This window comes from Helianthus annuus, chromosome 14, assembly GCF_002127325.2.
Source record: "Helianthus annuus cultivar XRQ/B chromosome 14, HanXRQr2.0-SUNRISE, whole genome shotgun sequence".
Taxonomy (NCBI): domain Eukaryota; kingdom Viridiplantae; phylum Streptophyta; class Magnoliopsida; order Asterales; family Asteraceae; genus Helianthus; species Helianthus annuus.
Window position 1 is genome coordinate 82,685,832 of NC_035446.2, and position 14,754 is coordinate 82,700,585.

The following is a 14,754-nucleotide window of genomic DNA, read 5'->3' on the forward strand; positions in this document are numbered from 1 at the left end:
TCGTTAGTCTTGGGCAGTTTCTTTGTGAAAATGTAGAAAAAAATGTAAAACAAAATTTAAAATTTGTTAGGGACACATGACGTTCTATGAAATAGTCTTATTTATTTTTCTAAATATTTATTATGGAAAGTCAATTATTGATAATATTAAATTTAAAATTTGTAAAAAAGATTTTAATGATAAAACAAAGATAACTGATAATAATATATTAATTATTATAATTATATATTAATCCCATATGTAATATTCATAAATCTACTAATCTCATTTACTCACCCTCCGATATATAATATACAAAAAAAAAAAATTGAAGAAATTAATCATGGTTACTCGGTTACTCATGGGCCATTAGGGTGTAATATGCCCAATGCCTTTTCAAGCCCAAACAAGGGTTTACCCAGAAACCAAGAGGATCTCGGACTTTTGTGCAGCATCTCTAACCAAAGTAAGACACAATTCGACTTTAGAGGTCCCCCACATTCTTTTTTATGTGTGTTTTTTTGATAGATGATAAGTAGTAGAATGTATGAAGAATATGAACAGTGATGCGTATGAGTGAGTGATATCGCTCTAAGTTATCAAATCTTGATCCGAAACAAATCGATTCAGTTGGAAACTTGATCTTGCTAAAAAAAGTAGCTAATGGAAGTTAGGGTTTTGAATGTGATGGAGAAGAAGATTAAATGGGGAAGCATATTATGGGTTGTTAGGGTTTTAAATGTGGCTCATTAATCAGGGTTGGGGAAAGACATAATTGCCCCTCAGGTGTTTTGCACGTGACATGTTTTAACTGCTTAAATGGATGACGTTAAGGGGCGGGGAGCAAAATCATGAAGCCCTTCAAAGATCAGGGAGAAAATTGACTATTTTGAAAGGTTTGGGGCAAAATCGTTAAAGTGACCAAACCACAGGGAGCAAAACGGAAGTTTATTCAGATAAAAAATATTTACTTTAATCAACTGTTTCGTTAAAAGGATTTATTCAATACATGTAGAACATATATATTTTTTATACATGGACCAAACCGTTCCCTTAACCACCGACCAGGTAGCCAACATACCTCCATATAGACCGTGGAGATATGAATGGTGAAAATCTTTTATTTTATGTAGACAGTAAAATAATGCCAAGACACCACGGACAAACGATAAGGAAAGATCACCTTCAACATAAGCAACTAGTTATTAAAGTCATTAATACAAAACCAAATAAAAAGTGCAAAAGATTAAAAATAAAAAGTATTATACTAAACACTTGTCTTCACCAAGTGATGTAAGAGACTTAGGCAAACATGGCCTTTGATTGTCAAGAACTCTTACGATCAATCTTGGATCCCGAGACGACTCACACACTCTACGGTGGACAATGGATGATGGTGGTGGATGATGGTGTTATGGTGGTGGTGGGTGGTGGATGAAGTGTGAGAGAGGTGGTGTGCCAATGGATGAGTTGAAATGAAACCAAGCACTCCTATTTATAGGCTGAACAGAAGGCTGGGCACGGCCCCGTGTCCGCTGGACACGCCCCCGTGCCCGTCTGACACTCTCTCTCTTCATTAATTGTAATTCGCAATTACAATTAATGCGCCTGCTGTACTTTCGCCACGCCCCCGTGCTCACTGGACACGGCCCCGTGGTGGGCAATAGAAGCTTCTATAGGTTTGTCTTTTCTGCTGCTTCTAGGGCACGGCCCCGTGCTGGCTGAGCACGGGGCGTGTTCAGTCTTCTGTTTTCTCTTTTCTGCTTGGGAGGATGCCGTTGAGGGTGCGGGCAATCCACTTTTGTTCATTTTCTTGTATTTATGTTAGAATTAGCTGTCTTTTTGCTTCTTTTGTGAATTTGAGCTCATTTCATCCTGAAAATACAAAAGGAAGACAAAAACACTCTTTTTCCAACATTAGTACTCAAAAAGGGTTAGTTTTATGTCTTATTTGATGTAATTTATATGTTGCATTTTACACACATCAAATACCCCCACACTTGAACTTTTGCTTGTCCTCAAGCAAAACTCTTTAAATATGAGGCTTACACTCCCAAATGGAATGGGTAGAAGAGAAGGTTTTTGGCTTGTCATAGAGTGTCGGGAATCCAATATCTTTTTGGGTTTTATTTTTATTTATTTACAATCCTATTCGTTATGATTTATTTAGAACGTTTCATAAGAGAAATTACTTATTTAGGCTTAGCATGCCTTTTTAAAATTTCATTTATATACAAGTTCACATACCTCACGGGAGAAATCACTCAACACTCGGCCGAAGGTGTATTTTTTTAGTGAATCACTCGAGAGCGGCATGGAACTTATTCCTACCATAAGCTTGCCAAGCAATCAATCCTCCTCCTTTTTAACTATATACCTTTGTAAATATCAAGAGGACTTTTTGGGTGAAGGGTTAGGCTTGGGCTAAAGGTGGGTGGTTGGGTTAGTGGTTAGAAAAAGGGCGAAAAGCATAAAAAGCATCGGGTTTCGTAAAACACTTTGTTTTTAGTGACATTTTATTTTGAAGTATTTCTCCAAACAAGCTTTTGTTTTCATAGCTTTGTTTGTTTTTAACTTCATCATTCATTTTTTTTTGATCACACAAAAAAAAAACGAGCTTACGAAAAACCGAGCTTGTTATTAAAATAAAGGGTGAAAATAAAAAGGGTTTTTGGTGGGTAAAAAAAAGGTTTTAGGGTAAAGAAATGAAAGGTTTAAGCTCAAAGGGGTTAACTAGGGGGATTTTGGGTAGGTGGTAAAAAATTGAAAAATAATGGTGTAGAAAGAAAAATGGTTAGTCCTAATGCCTCCATCATTTACTTACTTGGGTTTAAGTTGGTAAGGACTGGGAATGAATCGTCGTGGCAAGTTCTAGAGTTGTAAGAACCAAGCGGCTATTCACACAAGAAACGAAAAATGAGCATTTAGTCTAAAGATGTGAATTTGTATGCTCAATAAAGGCTCAAAACTCACTTTTATGGGAATGGGTTTTTATGTGATCGAGCATATATAATCAAATTTTAACTAAAGCTTGTTATGCCGTTTCATAATTTTCTTATGTTGGTTCTTGTTATCACGACGCTCTCGGTTGTAAAATTTGTAAAAATATAACCTTATTAATCTTAGGATTCCTAACTTAAACTTTAGACAAGTAAAAAAAATGAAAATTTTTGAAAAAATTTGGGGTGTTTAGCGGTTCCAATAGAGTTTTGTGTAAGGCTTGTTGTTAGGACTTGCAAAATTTCAAGGTGTTAGCTTCCCCCCCACACTTAAATTGCACATTGTCCTCAATGTGTCCCAAAAATAAATTTTTAGGTTGATTGGATGTGTAATGTGGTGTTCAAAAGCAAAGATTTATGTTACTGGCAGTCTGGACACGGCCCCGTGGGGACCGGACACGGCCCCATGTCTAGACTGCCAGTACCAAAAGTAAACAGAAGGCTGGGCACGGGGGCGTGTTCAGTGAGCACGGCCCCGTGTCCAGATACCTGAACTGGGCATTTCTGCAGAGTTTTGGGCACGGGGGCGTGTTGGGTTGAGCACGACCCCGTGCTGAACTTGCTGTAATGAAGAAAAATTGTCGAGAGGCTCTGTTTTTGTGCATGGGGTGTTGGTTCAAGCTTCCCTTAGTATCCTTCACCATCCCGAGTGTGTTTTATTCCTGCAAATTAAAACTAAACTAGAAAGCATAAAAGTTAAACTAATCTAAAACTAAGGATAGTTCCGCGGAATGCCTCCGTGGTGCGCCACGTTTATAAGGGTCCTTGGCTAGACCCTCCTTATCGGGTGGTTCTGGCTCATCTTCAATTAAGGGGTCATTATTGCCAAAAGGATATTTCATTAAGCGCTCAAGATCTATGCTCCTTTTGAATGCCCTTAACTGAAGAGGTAGATTGTTGAATTTCTGGTTTTTCAAAGCTTCATGAGTTTTAACAAAAGGTTTTCCTAGGACTGGAGGAGCGTCATCAAGGATGACAAAGTCGGTTGGAATAACCATTTGATTTGTTTGAACCAAGACATCCTCAACTACACCGATTGATTTTATTACTTTCCGATCAGATAGAAAAATGGGTATTTGAAGTGGAGAAAAATCACTAATACTTAATTTTTCGAAAATGTAGTTAGGCATTATGTTAACACAAAGATCTTTATCAATGGTGATATTACTAATAAATGAATTTTGAAAGAAACATGGAACCGGTGTAATGTTAATTTCAAAAGGATCTTCTTTTATTAGCGAGGTTTGATCATTAGTTAACTTAACACTTACCATTTCTTTGATTTTAGCACTAGTGTTTAACTCTTTTAAAAACTTAGCATGAGGAGTTACTAAACAATGATTTTCGAAAGTAGGTGACAAGAGATTAATTTCTTCAAAATTAGACTCTCTTTGAATTTTAACATTATCGGACTCACCTTTTTCGTTGTTTAACTCATGTGTTGGTTTTTCACTTTCTTGTTCTTCCATTTTTACATTTTCAACTATCTCAACGTTATTGTTACAATTTAATTCTTCTCTTGCGCGGGATTCCTCTTCCCTTGCGCGAGATTCTTTTATGCAACGTTCGATAGTTTTAATGTGTTCTAATATCCTATTGGTCACTTCGGTGAGAGAAAAAGAATTGGGATCCTCAAAGCTTGAATCCGGTTGTTCGATCCTTGGCTCCTCATAGTACTCATATGAAGTAGATGGTTCACACCATTGTTCTTCATTGTAAGTATATGATGGATAAGGGTCGAAACTTTGTTCTTCATAGTACTCATACGAGGTGGGTTGTTCACGCCATGGTTCATCATAATAAGAGTATGAAGGTGGTGGCTCATATCTTGAATCTTCAAAGTATGAGCATGAAGGCTCATACCTTGGTTCATCAAAATATGAGTATGAGGGAGAAGGTTCATACCTTTGGTCTTCATAGGATGTGTATGAAGTTGATGGCTCGTACCTGGGCTCCTCATAGTAGGTGTATGAATTGGATGGTTGATATGAGTTACTATATTGAACCGAGTGTGTGTTACGACAATTAGTGCAATAATTACCCCTATAATCATCCTCATCATAGGTGTAGTTGTAACCTACTGAGTATTGATCCATAAGAATCACTCAGCAGACCACAACTGAGTCTCGGGACCAGAAAACAAAAAATAATGACGGAAACAGAAGCTGGACACGGCCCCGTGTTCAGTGAACACGGCCCCGTGGTCAGGATCTGTATCTGGGCGTTTTAATTAAAGTTACTGGTCACGTTGAGCACGGGGGCGTGTTCAGTGAGCACGACCCCGTGTTTAGACTCTGTATCTGGGTATCTAACTAAAAATATGCAGCACGGGGGCGTGTTCAGTGAGCACGGCCCCGTGTTCAGGCTACTGTAAATGCAAGCTAAACTAAAATGCAGAAAAATGTACGCGCGTTTTTAAAAAGGTTTTGAAAAATAGATTAGGCCGTCGATTTTAAGCTTTCCTAAAATCCTTGTGTCCCTGGCAACGGCGCCAAAAACTTGATGTGCGTGTAGTGTAATATATTTTTAATGTATAATTAAGCCCTTTTTACACTTTTAGCCAAGTTTTAAATTTATAAAACACGATATTCACTAACACTAAACACACATATGGGCAAGTGCACCCATCGTGGACGTAGTATAGTGTTGGTAAGATACCGAGGTCATCCAAGGACACAAGAGCTTTTAGTACCGGTTTATCCTCAACGTCTAATCAAATCAAAAAGTTAGAAAAGATTTTTAAACTAAGAAAATAAAAACTAACTAAATGCTGAAAAATAAAAATAAAAGAAAAACAGATAGACAAGATGAATCACTTGGATCCGACTCGTGTATTAGTATAACCTTTGATTATTTTCGCACTTTTGCACTTGTTTAAGAGATTATCTTAGTTATTGTAGCAGGCCCCTCTTTTGAAGGCGACGTTACTCTCAACCCAGTAGTTTGAGTCAGCAAGGATACAATCCTAAAGGTTGGATTATTGGAAGATAATGAATTAAGTTATTAATGCAAATTGTGGTAGGCCCCGCTTTTAGCGGTGACGTTACCCTTGGCTAAGTAGTCTGAGTCAGCAGGGATACAGTCCTAAATAGCCGGGTTATAGTATTAATAGTAGTTAACTTATGAGGGGGTCAAAGAGTTTGAATCCCCGCCATCCAATACCTATGGGTATTGAAGGAGATCCTACTAAAATTGACCCAGGTCCCTTGCAGGACCTCTAAACGCTGAACAAGGGCAAGACCCTTACCAAACCGTTCCCTTAACCCCCGACCAGGTAGCCAACATACCTCCATATAGACTGTGGAGATATGAATAGTGAAAATCTTTTATTTTATATAGACAGTAAAATAATGCCAAGACACCACGGACAAACGATAAGGAAAGATCACCTTCAACATAAGCAACTAGTTATTAAAGTCATTAATACAAAACCAAACAAAAAGTGCAAAAGATTAAAAATAAAAAGTATTATACTAAACACTTGTCTTCACCAAGTGATGTAAGAGACTTAGGCAAACATGGCCTTTGATTGTCAAGAACTCTTACGATCAATCTTGGATCCCGAGACGACTCACACACTCTACGGTGGACAATGGATGATGGTGGTGGATGATGGTGTTATGGTGGTGGTGGGTGGTGGATGAAGTGTGAGAGAGGTGGTGTGCCAAGGGATGAGTTGAAATGAAACCACGCACTCCTATTTATAGGCTGAACAGAAGGCTGGGCACGGCCCCGTGTCCGCTGGACACACCCCCGTGCCCGTCTGACACTCTATCTCTTCATTAATTGTAATTCGCAATTACAATTAATGCGCCTGCTGTACTTTCGCCACGCCCCCGTGCTCACTGGACACGGCCCCGTGGTGGGCAATAGAAGCTTCTATAGGTTTGTCTTTTCTGCTGCTTCTAGGGCACGGCCCCGTGCTGGCTGAGCACGGGGCGTGTTCAGTCTTCTGTTTTCTCTTCTCTGCTTGGGAGCATGCCGTTGAGGGTGCGGGCAATCCACTTTTGTTTCTTTTCTTGTATTTATGTTAGAATTAGCTGTCTTTTTGCTTCTTTTGTGAATTTGAGCTCATTTCATCCTGAAAATACAAAAGGAAGACAAAAACACTCTTTTCCAACATTAGTACTCAAAAAGGGTTAGTTTTATGCCTTATTTGATGTAATTTATATGTTGCATTTTACACACATCAATTTCTCTCGCACGTACACCATACATTGGGGTTAATCTGGTACTCTTATTTGGGTCAAGGGTATGATATCATAAAACAATTTAAACATAAGTTTTATTTTTTCAACTAAATACCATAAAAACCTAGCAATATACTTACAAGAATTTGAACCATAACAAACACCATACGATTAGTTCATGGATGGTATACTATCAAAATAATTAGATTTTTATTATACTAGACTCTTTCGGCACATTTCACTTTAAACCATCTGCGTTAAAAAAGATTTACCTATTTTGACACGTTGAATCCTCAACAATGTAGAATTAAATATCAACATTCTCCTATCAAATTCATCATTCCCGATTTACTATTCACAATTTAAATGATGTGCGTTTTTAGTTATGGAAAAAGACGAGTAGTGCGGTTGGTTCGAGTGTTCGACATACAAATACTCACATATCCACCTTTACAAAAAAGAAAAAAAGGTGAATAGTTGATGCCTCATGTATAACTAGTTTAATACCCGTCCAGTGGACGGGTTACTTTAAAAGTAGACATGTACTTTGTTCATTGATGATTAACATCAACAACAAAGATAACAACATTTTATAATTTATTTTCTATATATTTCATACTATAATTAATCTCACAAAGAGTAAATTATGATTTTGGCCCCTGTAGTTATATCACTTTTACCCTTTTAGCCCAAAAAGAAATTTTTTAACATCTGAGCCCCCAACGTCTTTTTTTCTAACCCTTTTGGCCCCTAACACTAACCTCATCCATTTACTTTTAGGGGCCAAAAGGGTTAGAAAAAAGACGTTGAGGGGCCAAAAGGGTTAGAAAAAAAAACGTTGGGAGCTCAGATGTTAAAAGATTTCTTTTTGGGCTAAAAAGGTAAAAGTGATATAACCACAGAGGCCAAAATCGTAATTTACTCTCTCACAAAATAATAAGTACTTATGTACCAATAATATACTTTTGAGACCCCTTGTCGTGCATAAGAATATTAATGGGAGGTACCAATAAGTATAACAATAGTCGTCTTAAAATCTTGCTAGTAGATTATTTGAATTGTTGATCAGAAAATTAAAAAAAATAAAATTCAACATATACAACAGTAATATACACTATTATAAAACTATAAAGGTCCATTGCCTCCTATCTAAATTTATACTTAAGTGTATAAGAATCAAAACCGCATTTAAGATTTGTAACAAAAATTAACAAACCATGTTTCAAAATTGGCCATCTTAACAACACAATTTATATAAAAAGCACCACGTAGCAGATATCTACAATTTGTAAGATCACACATTTGATGTTTTATTACCTCGCACAATCCGGTTTCTGAAAATGATCCCGTTTAGTAAGAGTTTTGCATTGTAAATTGGCGCACATGCAGGCTGCAAGTACACATGTTGTCGATTCAGTAGCGGATAATCCAATTACTCTGTTACTTAAAAGGAAGTAACCATTAGCCATTGACATAAGATACGGAAAATATGTATGAGACAATTCAAACACTTGATGGTATTTTAACCGATTCAGCCATAGACAGAATTCATCTTCAATAAACTGCTTAATCCAATTAAGTACCAAAACAAATACAGAATAATCATATGTAGCAAGCAAAACAAATAGAACCCCTGTCACATATAGTTGTAAATTTTCACACAACTCAGTGAGTTTGACTTAAAATGTCAAATATAAAGTGATCTGTATTACCTCTGATTAGAAAAATGCACGAAACCAACCACTAAAGCAAACCGAATAATATGATTGTGGGACAGAACCTAGCATAACGACAACAATTACAGTAGTTTTCAACTAAAATGTCTATATGGTTGGCAATAAGTGCCATTAGACTATCTATTATGGGAGAGAGGTAACAAACTCTACATGAGAAACCAAAGACTATAAGAGAACATATTCAAGATACAATATCATACATACATTGATGTGTGGGACATGGTAAGATCAGTTGTCTTCAACCCATGACCTTTGGGCGCAATCTCTTGATTACATCTTCCGTCAATGGCATTGTTTTGAAAAATGAGTCCAATGAGGTCAAGATCTGAAAAAACAATATTAAATCTTATGTCGATGTCCTTTTGTTACCCATCAACTTTAATGGTATTCCCTTTTTCTTTTCTGATAGCTCTTCCGATCCTTTGCTCCACATGTTTGCTATTAACAAAAAAGACAGATCAGACATTAACTTTTAGACAAAGAAACCATCAGAATTGCCAACAAAAATTTTCCTGCTACAAATGCAATATAATGTCACATAGCAGGCCTCCAAATCCACCTCTAAACTTTTACACACACCAGTTCATCTAGAGAATACTAATAACTATGCTATTATGATTAACACTTTAACCTTCTCTTTCATGTCCCAATGAACCTTGGCTTCAACACTGTCATGTAGATCCTGTTCTTTGCACAATAGAATACATGAGAATATAAACAAAAACAACAATAAATGAAGTATGGTAAACACTTTAACCTTCAATTTCTTGACTTGGTGTATCTCGGCTTCAACAATGTCATCTTGATCCTTTTATTTACAAAGCATAATACATGAGAACATAAGAAAAACAATAATAAAAGAAGTATGGTAAACAATTTAACCTATCACTTTCATGCCATGGTGTAAGTATTATTCAAGACATAATACATGAGAACAAAAAAAAAAAAACAATAATAAAAGAATTATGGTGAAGAAATTAACCTTCACTTTTTCATGTAATTTGTTCCATCATTGTGTATCTCTTCCATCATAAATGCTAACTTAACAAAGAAAAAGCATGATTAGATGATTAGAGCTGTAAACATTAGAATATCTAATTTCAATCTTTCAATATAAAAAACAGGTCATATGCTTTTATGACTTTCGGTGACTTCCAACCCATTTGACCCGTTATTTAGACGAAAATAAAGAATAGAAAAAAATATGTTTTAGTCAGTTTTAGAATAGCAAATAAAATATGCATACCTCAACTATTCGTTTCTGTGGATATTTTGATGTAACACTTTAATTTTCTGATCAACAATTCAAATAATCTAAAACCATTAAAATACGAGATATTGTACTCACCAAGTAGGGCGACCACGGCAAGAAAGGACGGGCCAAAAGAGAAGTAAAACTCGAAAATACCCCCAACATCGGAGAGGTCCCTCCATACACCACATCCATTCCGTTACAGATGGCACATATTCATCTGCGGAAACTGGCGAAGTGACACGGTCAATTCTGCAAGCAGTGACTGGCGATTCGCTAACAAAAAAAATGAATACATCGAATCAGTGATGAAAGTTAGATGATAGAGAATGTCGATGTGAAATTGAACGGAAACCTACTGGAGATTGAATGGAGAAGATGAGAAAATAGGTAAGGGTTTACCAATCAGTTGTTGGTAACGGCTCCCATGGATTGTTGATGAAATCGAACTACTCCAGTGGCTTGTAAAGTTGGATGTATTTTGAATAGCTTTAGGGTTTGGGGGAATAGTTGAAGAATGTAAATATGAGAATGAGAATGGAAGGTTTGGGGCCGATGTATAAAATAACCTACAGGAGGTGCGGTTGTAGTAGCAAGGATTTAGGAGGAGAAATAGGATAGTGGGGTGTTACGAACAGTTTCGTAATAACAGTAGATGATCGAAAGATAGAGAAGAAGAACACAAGAGAAGAGGAAAACTCAATTCATTCGATCCCCAATTGATTACAACTAACTCCTATATGAAGCTAACCAACTAACACCTGACCCCCAAACTATTGAACAATTACATCTAGCCCCCTTTACTTATTTTGACCCGTAAGAATACTCCCCCCTTAGAAGACTGTTGACCTCAAAAGTCAAAATAATAATAAGAGACCCACTATTCACAAGTATAAAAAACAAATGCCTGTGCTTTATTCCAACAGTAAAGACCAATGATCTCGAACATTTTGTAATTCGCGTTGCTACCCCATTGCAGTGTTGTCCCAAAAAACATTCGAAGAAAAGATCGAGCAGCTCCTTCCTTGTCCATTGTACCATCTGCATTACTGTACCAACTATTCAATAATTCTCTGATAACCAAAAGAGAATCCAAAGAACAATAACCAATAACCCTCTGATATATCGACCAAACTTCACCACCACCTCCTCTACATAGCCTTTCCCCTTCAAAGACTTTTGTCCTCAAAAGTTCACATTTGAAAGAAATTCCCAGAATTTGGATTCTGGAACCCGGATCCCGAACCCACACAGTCACATCTCTGTTCGGAACTGACCCTTTACTCAACTCTACTAGATTTATTAGGCTGGAAACTCGAAGATCAATTGCTGAACTAAACTCTCTCATGGAACCTTTGAAGAGTGCATCATGACTCATGTCATGACAATATTCGAAAGGAATCCTTTGATCTGCTGGAGGCCATGAACCTGAGTTGAAAGGGCCAGTGAAAGAAGAGTCACTAAGAGAAGAACCAACACGAAGTTGTGTGACTGTAATATTGTCGATCAGGTGTGATGAATTTTCCTTCAAGGGAGTAACTTCCTGATATTTAATATGTCCACTACAAATTCTACCAGTACCAACATACCCAAAGCACATAAAAAACGAATCTACTGCACTATCTTCTGTTCCTAAATTTTTGTTTATTTCTACAACTTTCGACGAGACAAGGTAAATTTCCACATCCTTGTATTTGGCTAAGAGAAATGCAATGACATATACAACTTCAAGTTTATCTAACAGTCGAAAGCTGCAGAACACTCTAATGTTATCTTCAACTTCCTGCACTTGGCTGTAAAGTTTTCTCCCTTTCCTCAATTTGTACTTAAATTCTTCAAAGTGTGCAAAAGTGTGAATCAGATTGACACATTCACAAGGGAGATTAGCTTCTTTCTCATTTAAACATCTTTTTACTACACATGTTGTAGCACCCCAACATAAAACTTCAAAATCATTCAGATTCTTGTCTATGACATTATGAAGGAAAGCAATCATCTTCTGGTGACACACTCCTAACTTGACACTCGTATTATCGTTATAAAAAATAACCACAAATGCTGACTCAGTGAACAACTCTACAAACGCTTCATCAACTCTAAAAGTTACCAGCAATTGTGAGCTCATTTTAGCAAGTTGTTGCACCTTCTTTTTCCATCTCGATTGAACTAGCCATCGATTTGCACCTTCATTTTTGTACCAGTGTTTTGTATTTGTTCCTTTATTTACTGCCACTTTGACATCGTTGGATGCTAGACATGATTCCACTTCTTTATTGACCACTAGATTAAGAACCACATGTCTTAAATACAAAACTTCAGGTAACTTCTCATGCCCCTTTTTCCTTACCTTAATCTTGTTTATAACTGTCTTCCATGAGCTACCCTTTTTATTTTCTTCGAAACCCTTTGTTGAAACATCACCCCTATCTTCAATTATCACATTACCAACATACTTAGACATTTCATCAAACAATAGATCACAATCGAATGATTCTTTAGCTTGAATATCATTCCCATTATCAGATTCGCAATTCATTTCTCGAATCTCATTTTTAAACCTACCAAGCATTTCATCAAACACCTTGGGTGCAATCTTATTATCTTTTCCATTTTCTCTTAAAACATCTCTATCAATTACCATTTCATTTTCCATTGAATCATTGATATCAAATACTTTGAAACCAAATCCGCTTTTATGAACAAAAACAACAGACTCATCAAATACTTCATCGTCAGTCGTTTCTTGAACAATATCAACTTCCTGAATTTTTCCATTCTTAAAAAACTCATTGTCTTTCATCAATTCCTCAAGAGTGACGTTAATATCAAACTCCAATTCTTTGTTATAAAAAGAAGAATTTGGATCAAATGGAGAGAAAGAATCTTGCAAGCCATTAGAATCAATTTTTAAAGCTAACGAAATCACATCTTTCACCTTAGTACAACTATATTGATGCCATCTAGCCAAGATTTTCCCAATTTTCGGTTCCAAACCACATATGAATAGGTATATAGCATAGAATTCAGAAATTTCTTCAAGATTTATAACCTGATCAAATAAGATTTGAAACAAATCACAGTAATCTTTAACGGTACCTCCCTGGTTATATGCCATTAACTGCTCCATTGTACTTTTTCTTTGTTGTTGATTTTTCGGTTGAATAACTTGAATTGCAACGATTCTTGAATCTTGCTGCTGCGTGGCCCTAATTGTTATGTTGAATCTCTCTGGAATCGTAAAAACACTCCAGTTGGTATCCGCTACCCAATTCCAGTTACCTACTAATTGCCAATGTTCTTGATTAGTTGATTAGAATCAATGGTGATTATGAATTCAATCACCAAGAATCACAACAGCGAATTATTGATAGAAACTGAGCACGTCCTGAGGAAAGAACTGCTCTGATACCATTGTTACGAACAGTTTCGTAATAACAGTAGATGATCGAAAGATAGAGAAGAACACAAGAGAAGAGGAAAACTCAATTCATTCGATCCCCAATTGATTACAACTAACTCCTATATGAAGCTAACCAACTAACACCTGACCCCCAAACTATTGAACAATTACATCTAGCCCCCTTTACTTATTTTGACCCGTAACATGGAGTGAACCGATCATGAGAAACAAACTGCCCAGAACTGCCACAATAGCAGTTGAAGATGGAGTTTAAATGGTCAGGATTTAGTTTCAGCAAGATCTAATGGTGGAGATTAATTTAAAAGTTGGTTAGACTTAATGGGTTCCATATATATATATATATATAATTAAAAAGAAAATATTATTACCATCGTAAGGGGGACATGCTAGCCCCAAGTGATGGAAAAGAAAATGTTGAAATGTATATTTATAATCAGTTTTAATATCTTATGTTTTTGTTATAAGGTTTAATAATATTTGTTTTGCTATTTTGTGATACAAACGGAGCTGGGCTTGAAATACACTAAACGGATGTGCCTGGGCTTAAAGAAGTGAAGAGCTGCTGGTTCGTGGGCCAAAGGTCTATATGCGCATCAGTATATAATGATAGGTGCAGGCTCATTTCCAGTTTCTCTTTTTCAGGAGAGAGAGAAAAAAGTGGTTCAGTACTTTAGTCTCGCACGTCTCATTCATCTAGGGCTTTCTTCACTATTCGTTAGGCTAGAGGGTATGAAGAGTCCCATTCCCATAAGAATGGGCCGTCACGTAAGTGTGACATCATCATCCTATGAAGGATGGGGCTTCTTGCATTTTGAGAGGAGTGGAGGATGAGCCTACCCCATATTATTTATAATGTTTAATTTATTTTATTTGTTTAACTTTTATTGTTTAACTTTTTTATTTGTTTAACTTTATAAAAACAATTAAAAATTTAAACTTAAAATAAGACATAAAAAAGATAATAAAATCCATTACATAACATAAATAAAAATTACATAAATGCTACCGAGCATTCCCGGAACCCGTGCCGTGCTTCATGAGCTTGGTACAACTGTTGAACATCATACGCGTTTGGTTTCCGCAAATATTTTTGGCTATACAGTTTCACCACATTATGGCAAAACCGATACAAACATTCCCGCGTAGTTCTTGCCGACATCTGTAAGTACTCGTCCAA

At 36.5% G+C, this 14,754-nt stretch overlaps 1 long non-coding RNA gene across 8 annotated transcripts; it reads right to left on the reverse strand.

The window, feature by feature from the left end:
• Positions 1–6,347: 6,347 nt before the first annotated feature.
• LOC110908626 lies at positions 6,348–10,881 on the reverse strand. 8 transcript variants are annotated; one of them, XR_004878904.1, is made up of 8 exons: positions 10,559–10,880; positions 10,253–10,432; positions 9,887–9,945; positions 9,662–9,712; positions 9,536–9,586; positions 9,109–9,342; positions 8,486–8,558; positions 6,355–7,059 (listed from the first exon to the last, which is right to left on the reverse strand). It is a non-coding gene; the product is annotated as an uncharacterized LOC110908626 (long non-coding RNA). The 8 variants fall into 8 exon arrangements; XR_002574749.2 differs by having other exon boundaries at positions 6,348–7,059; positions 9,109–9,586; XR_002574748.2 differs by having other exon boundaries at positions 6,348–7,059; positions 9,109–9,586; positions 10,516–10,880.
• Positions 10,882–14,754: the final 3,873 nt, after the last annotated feature.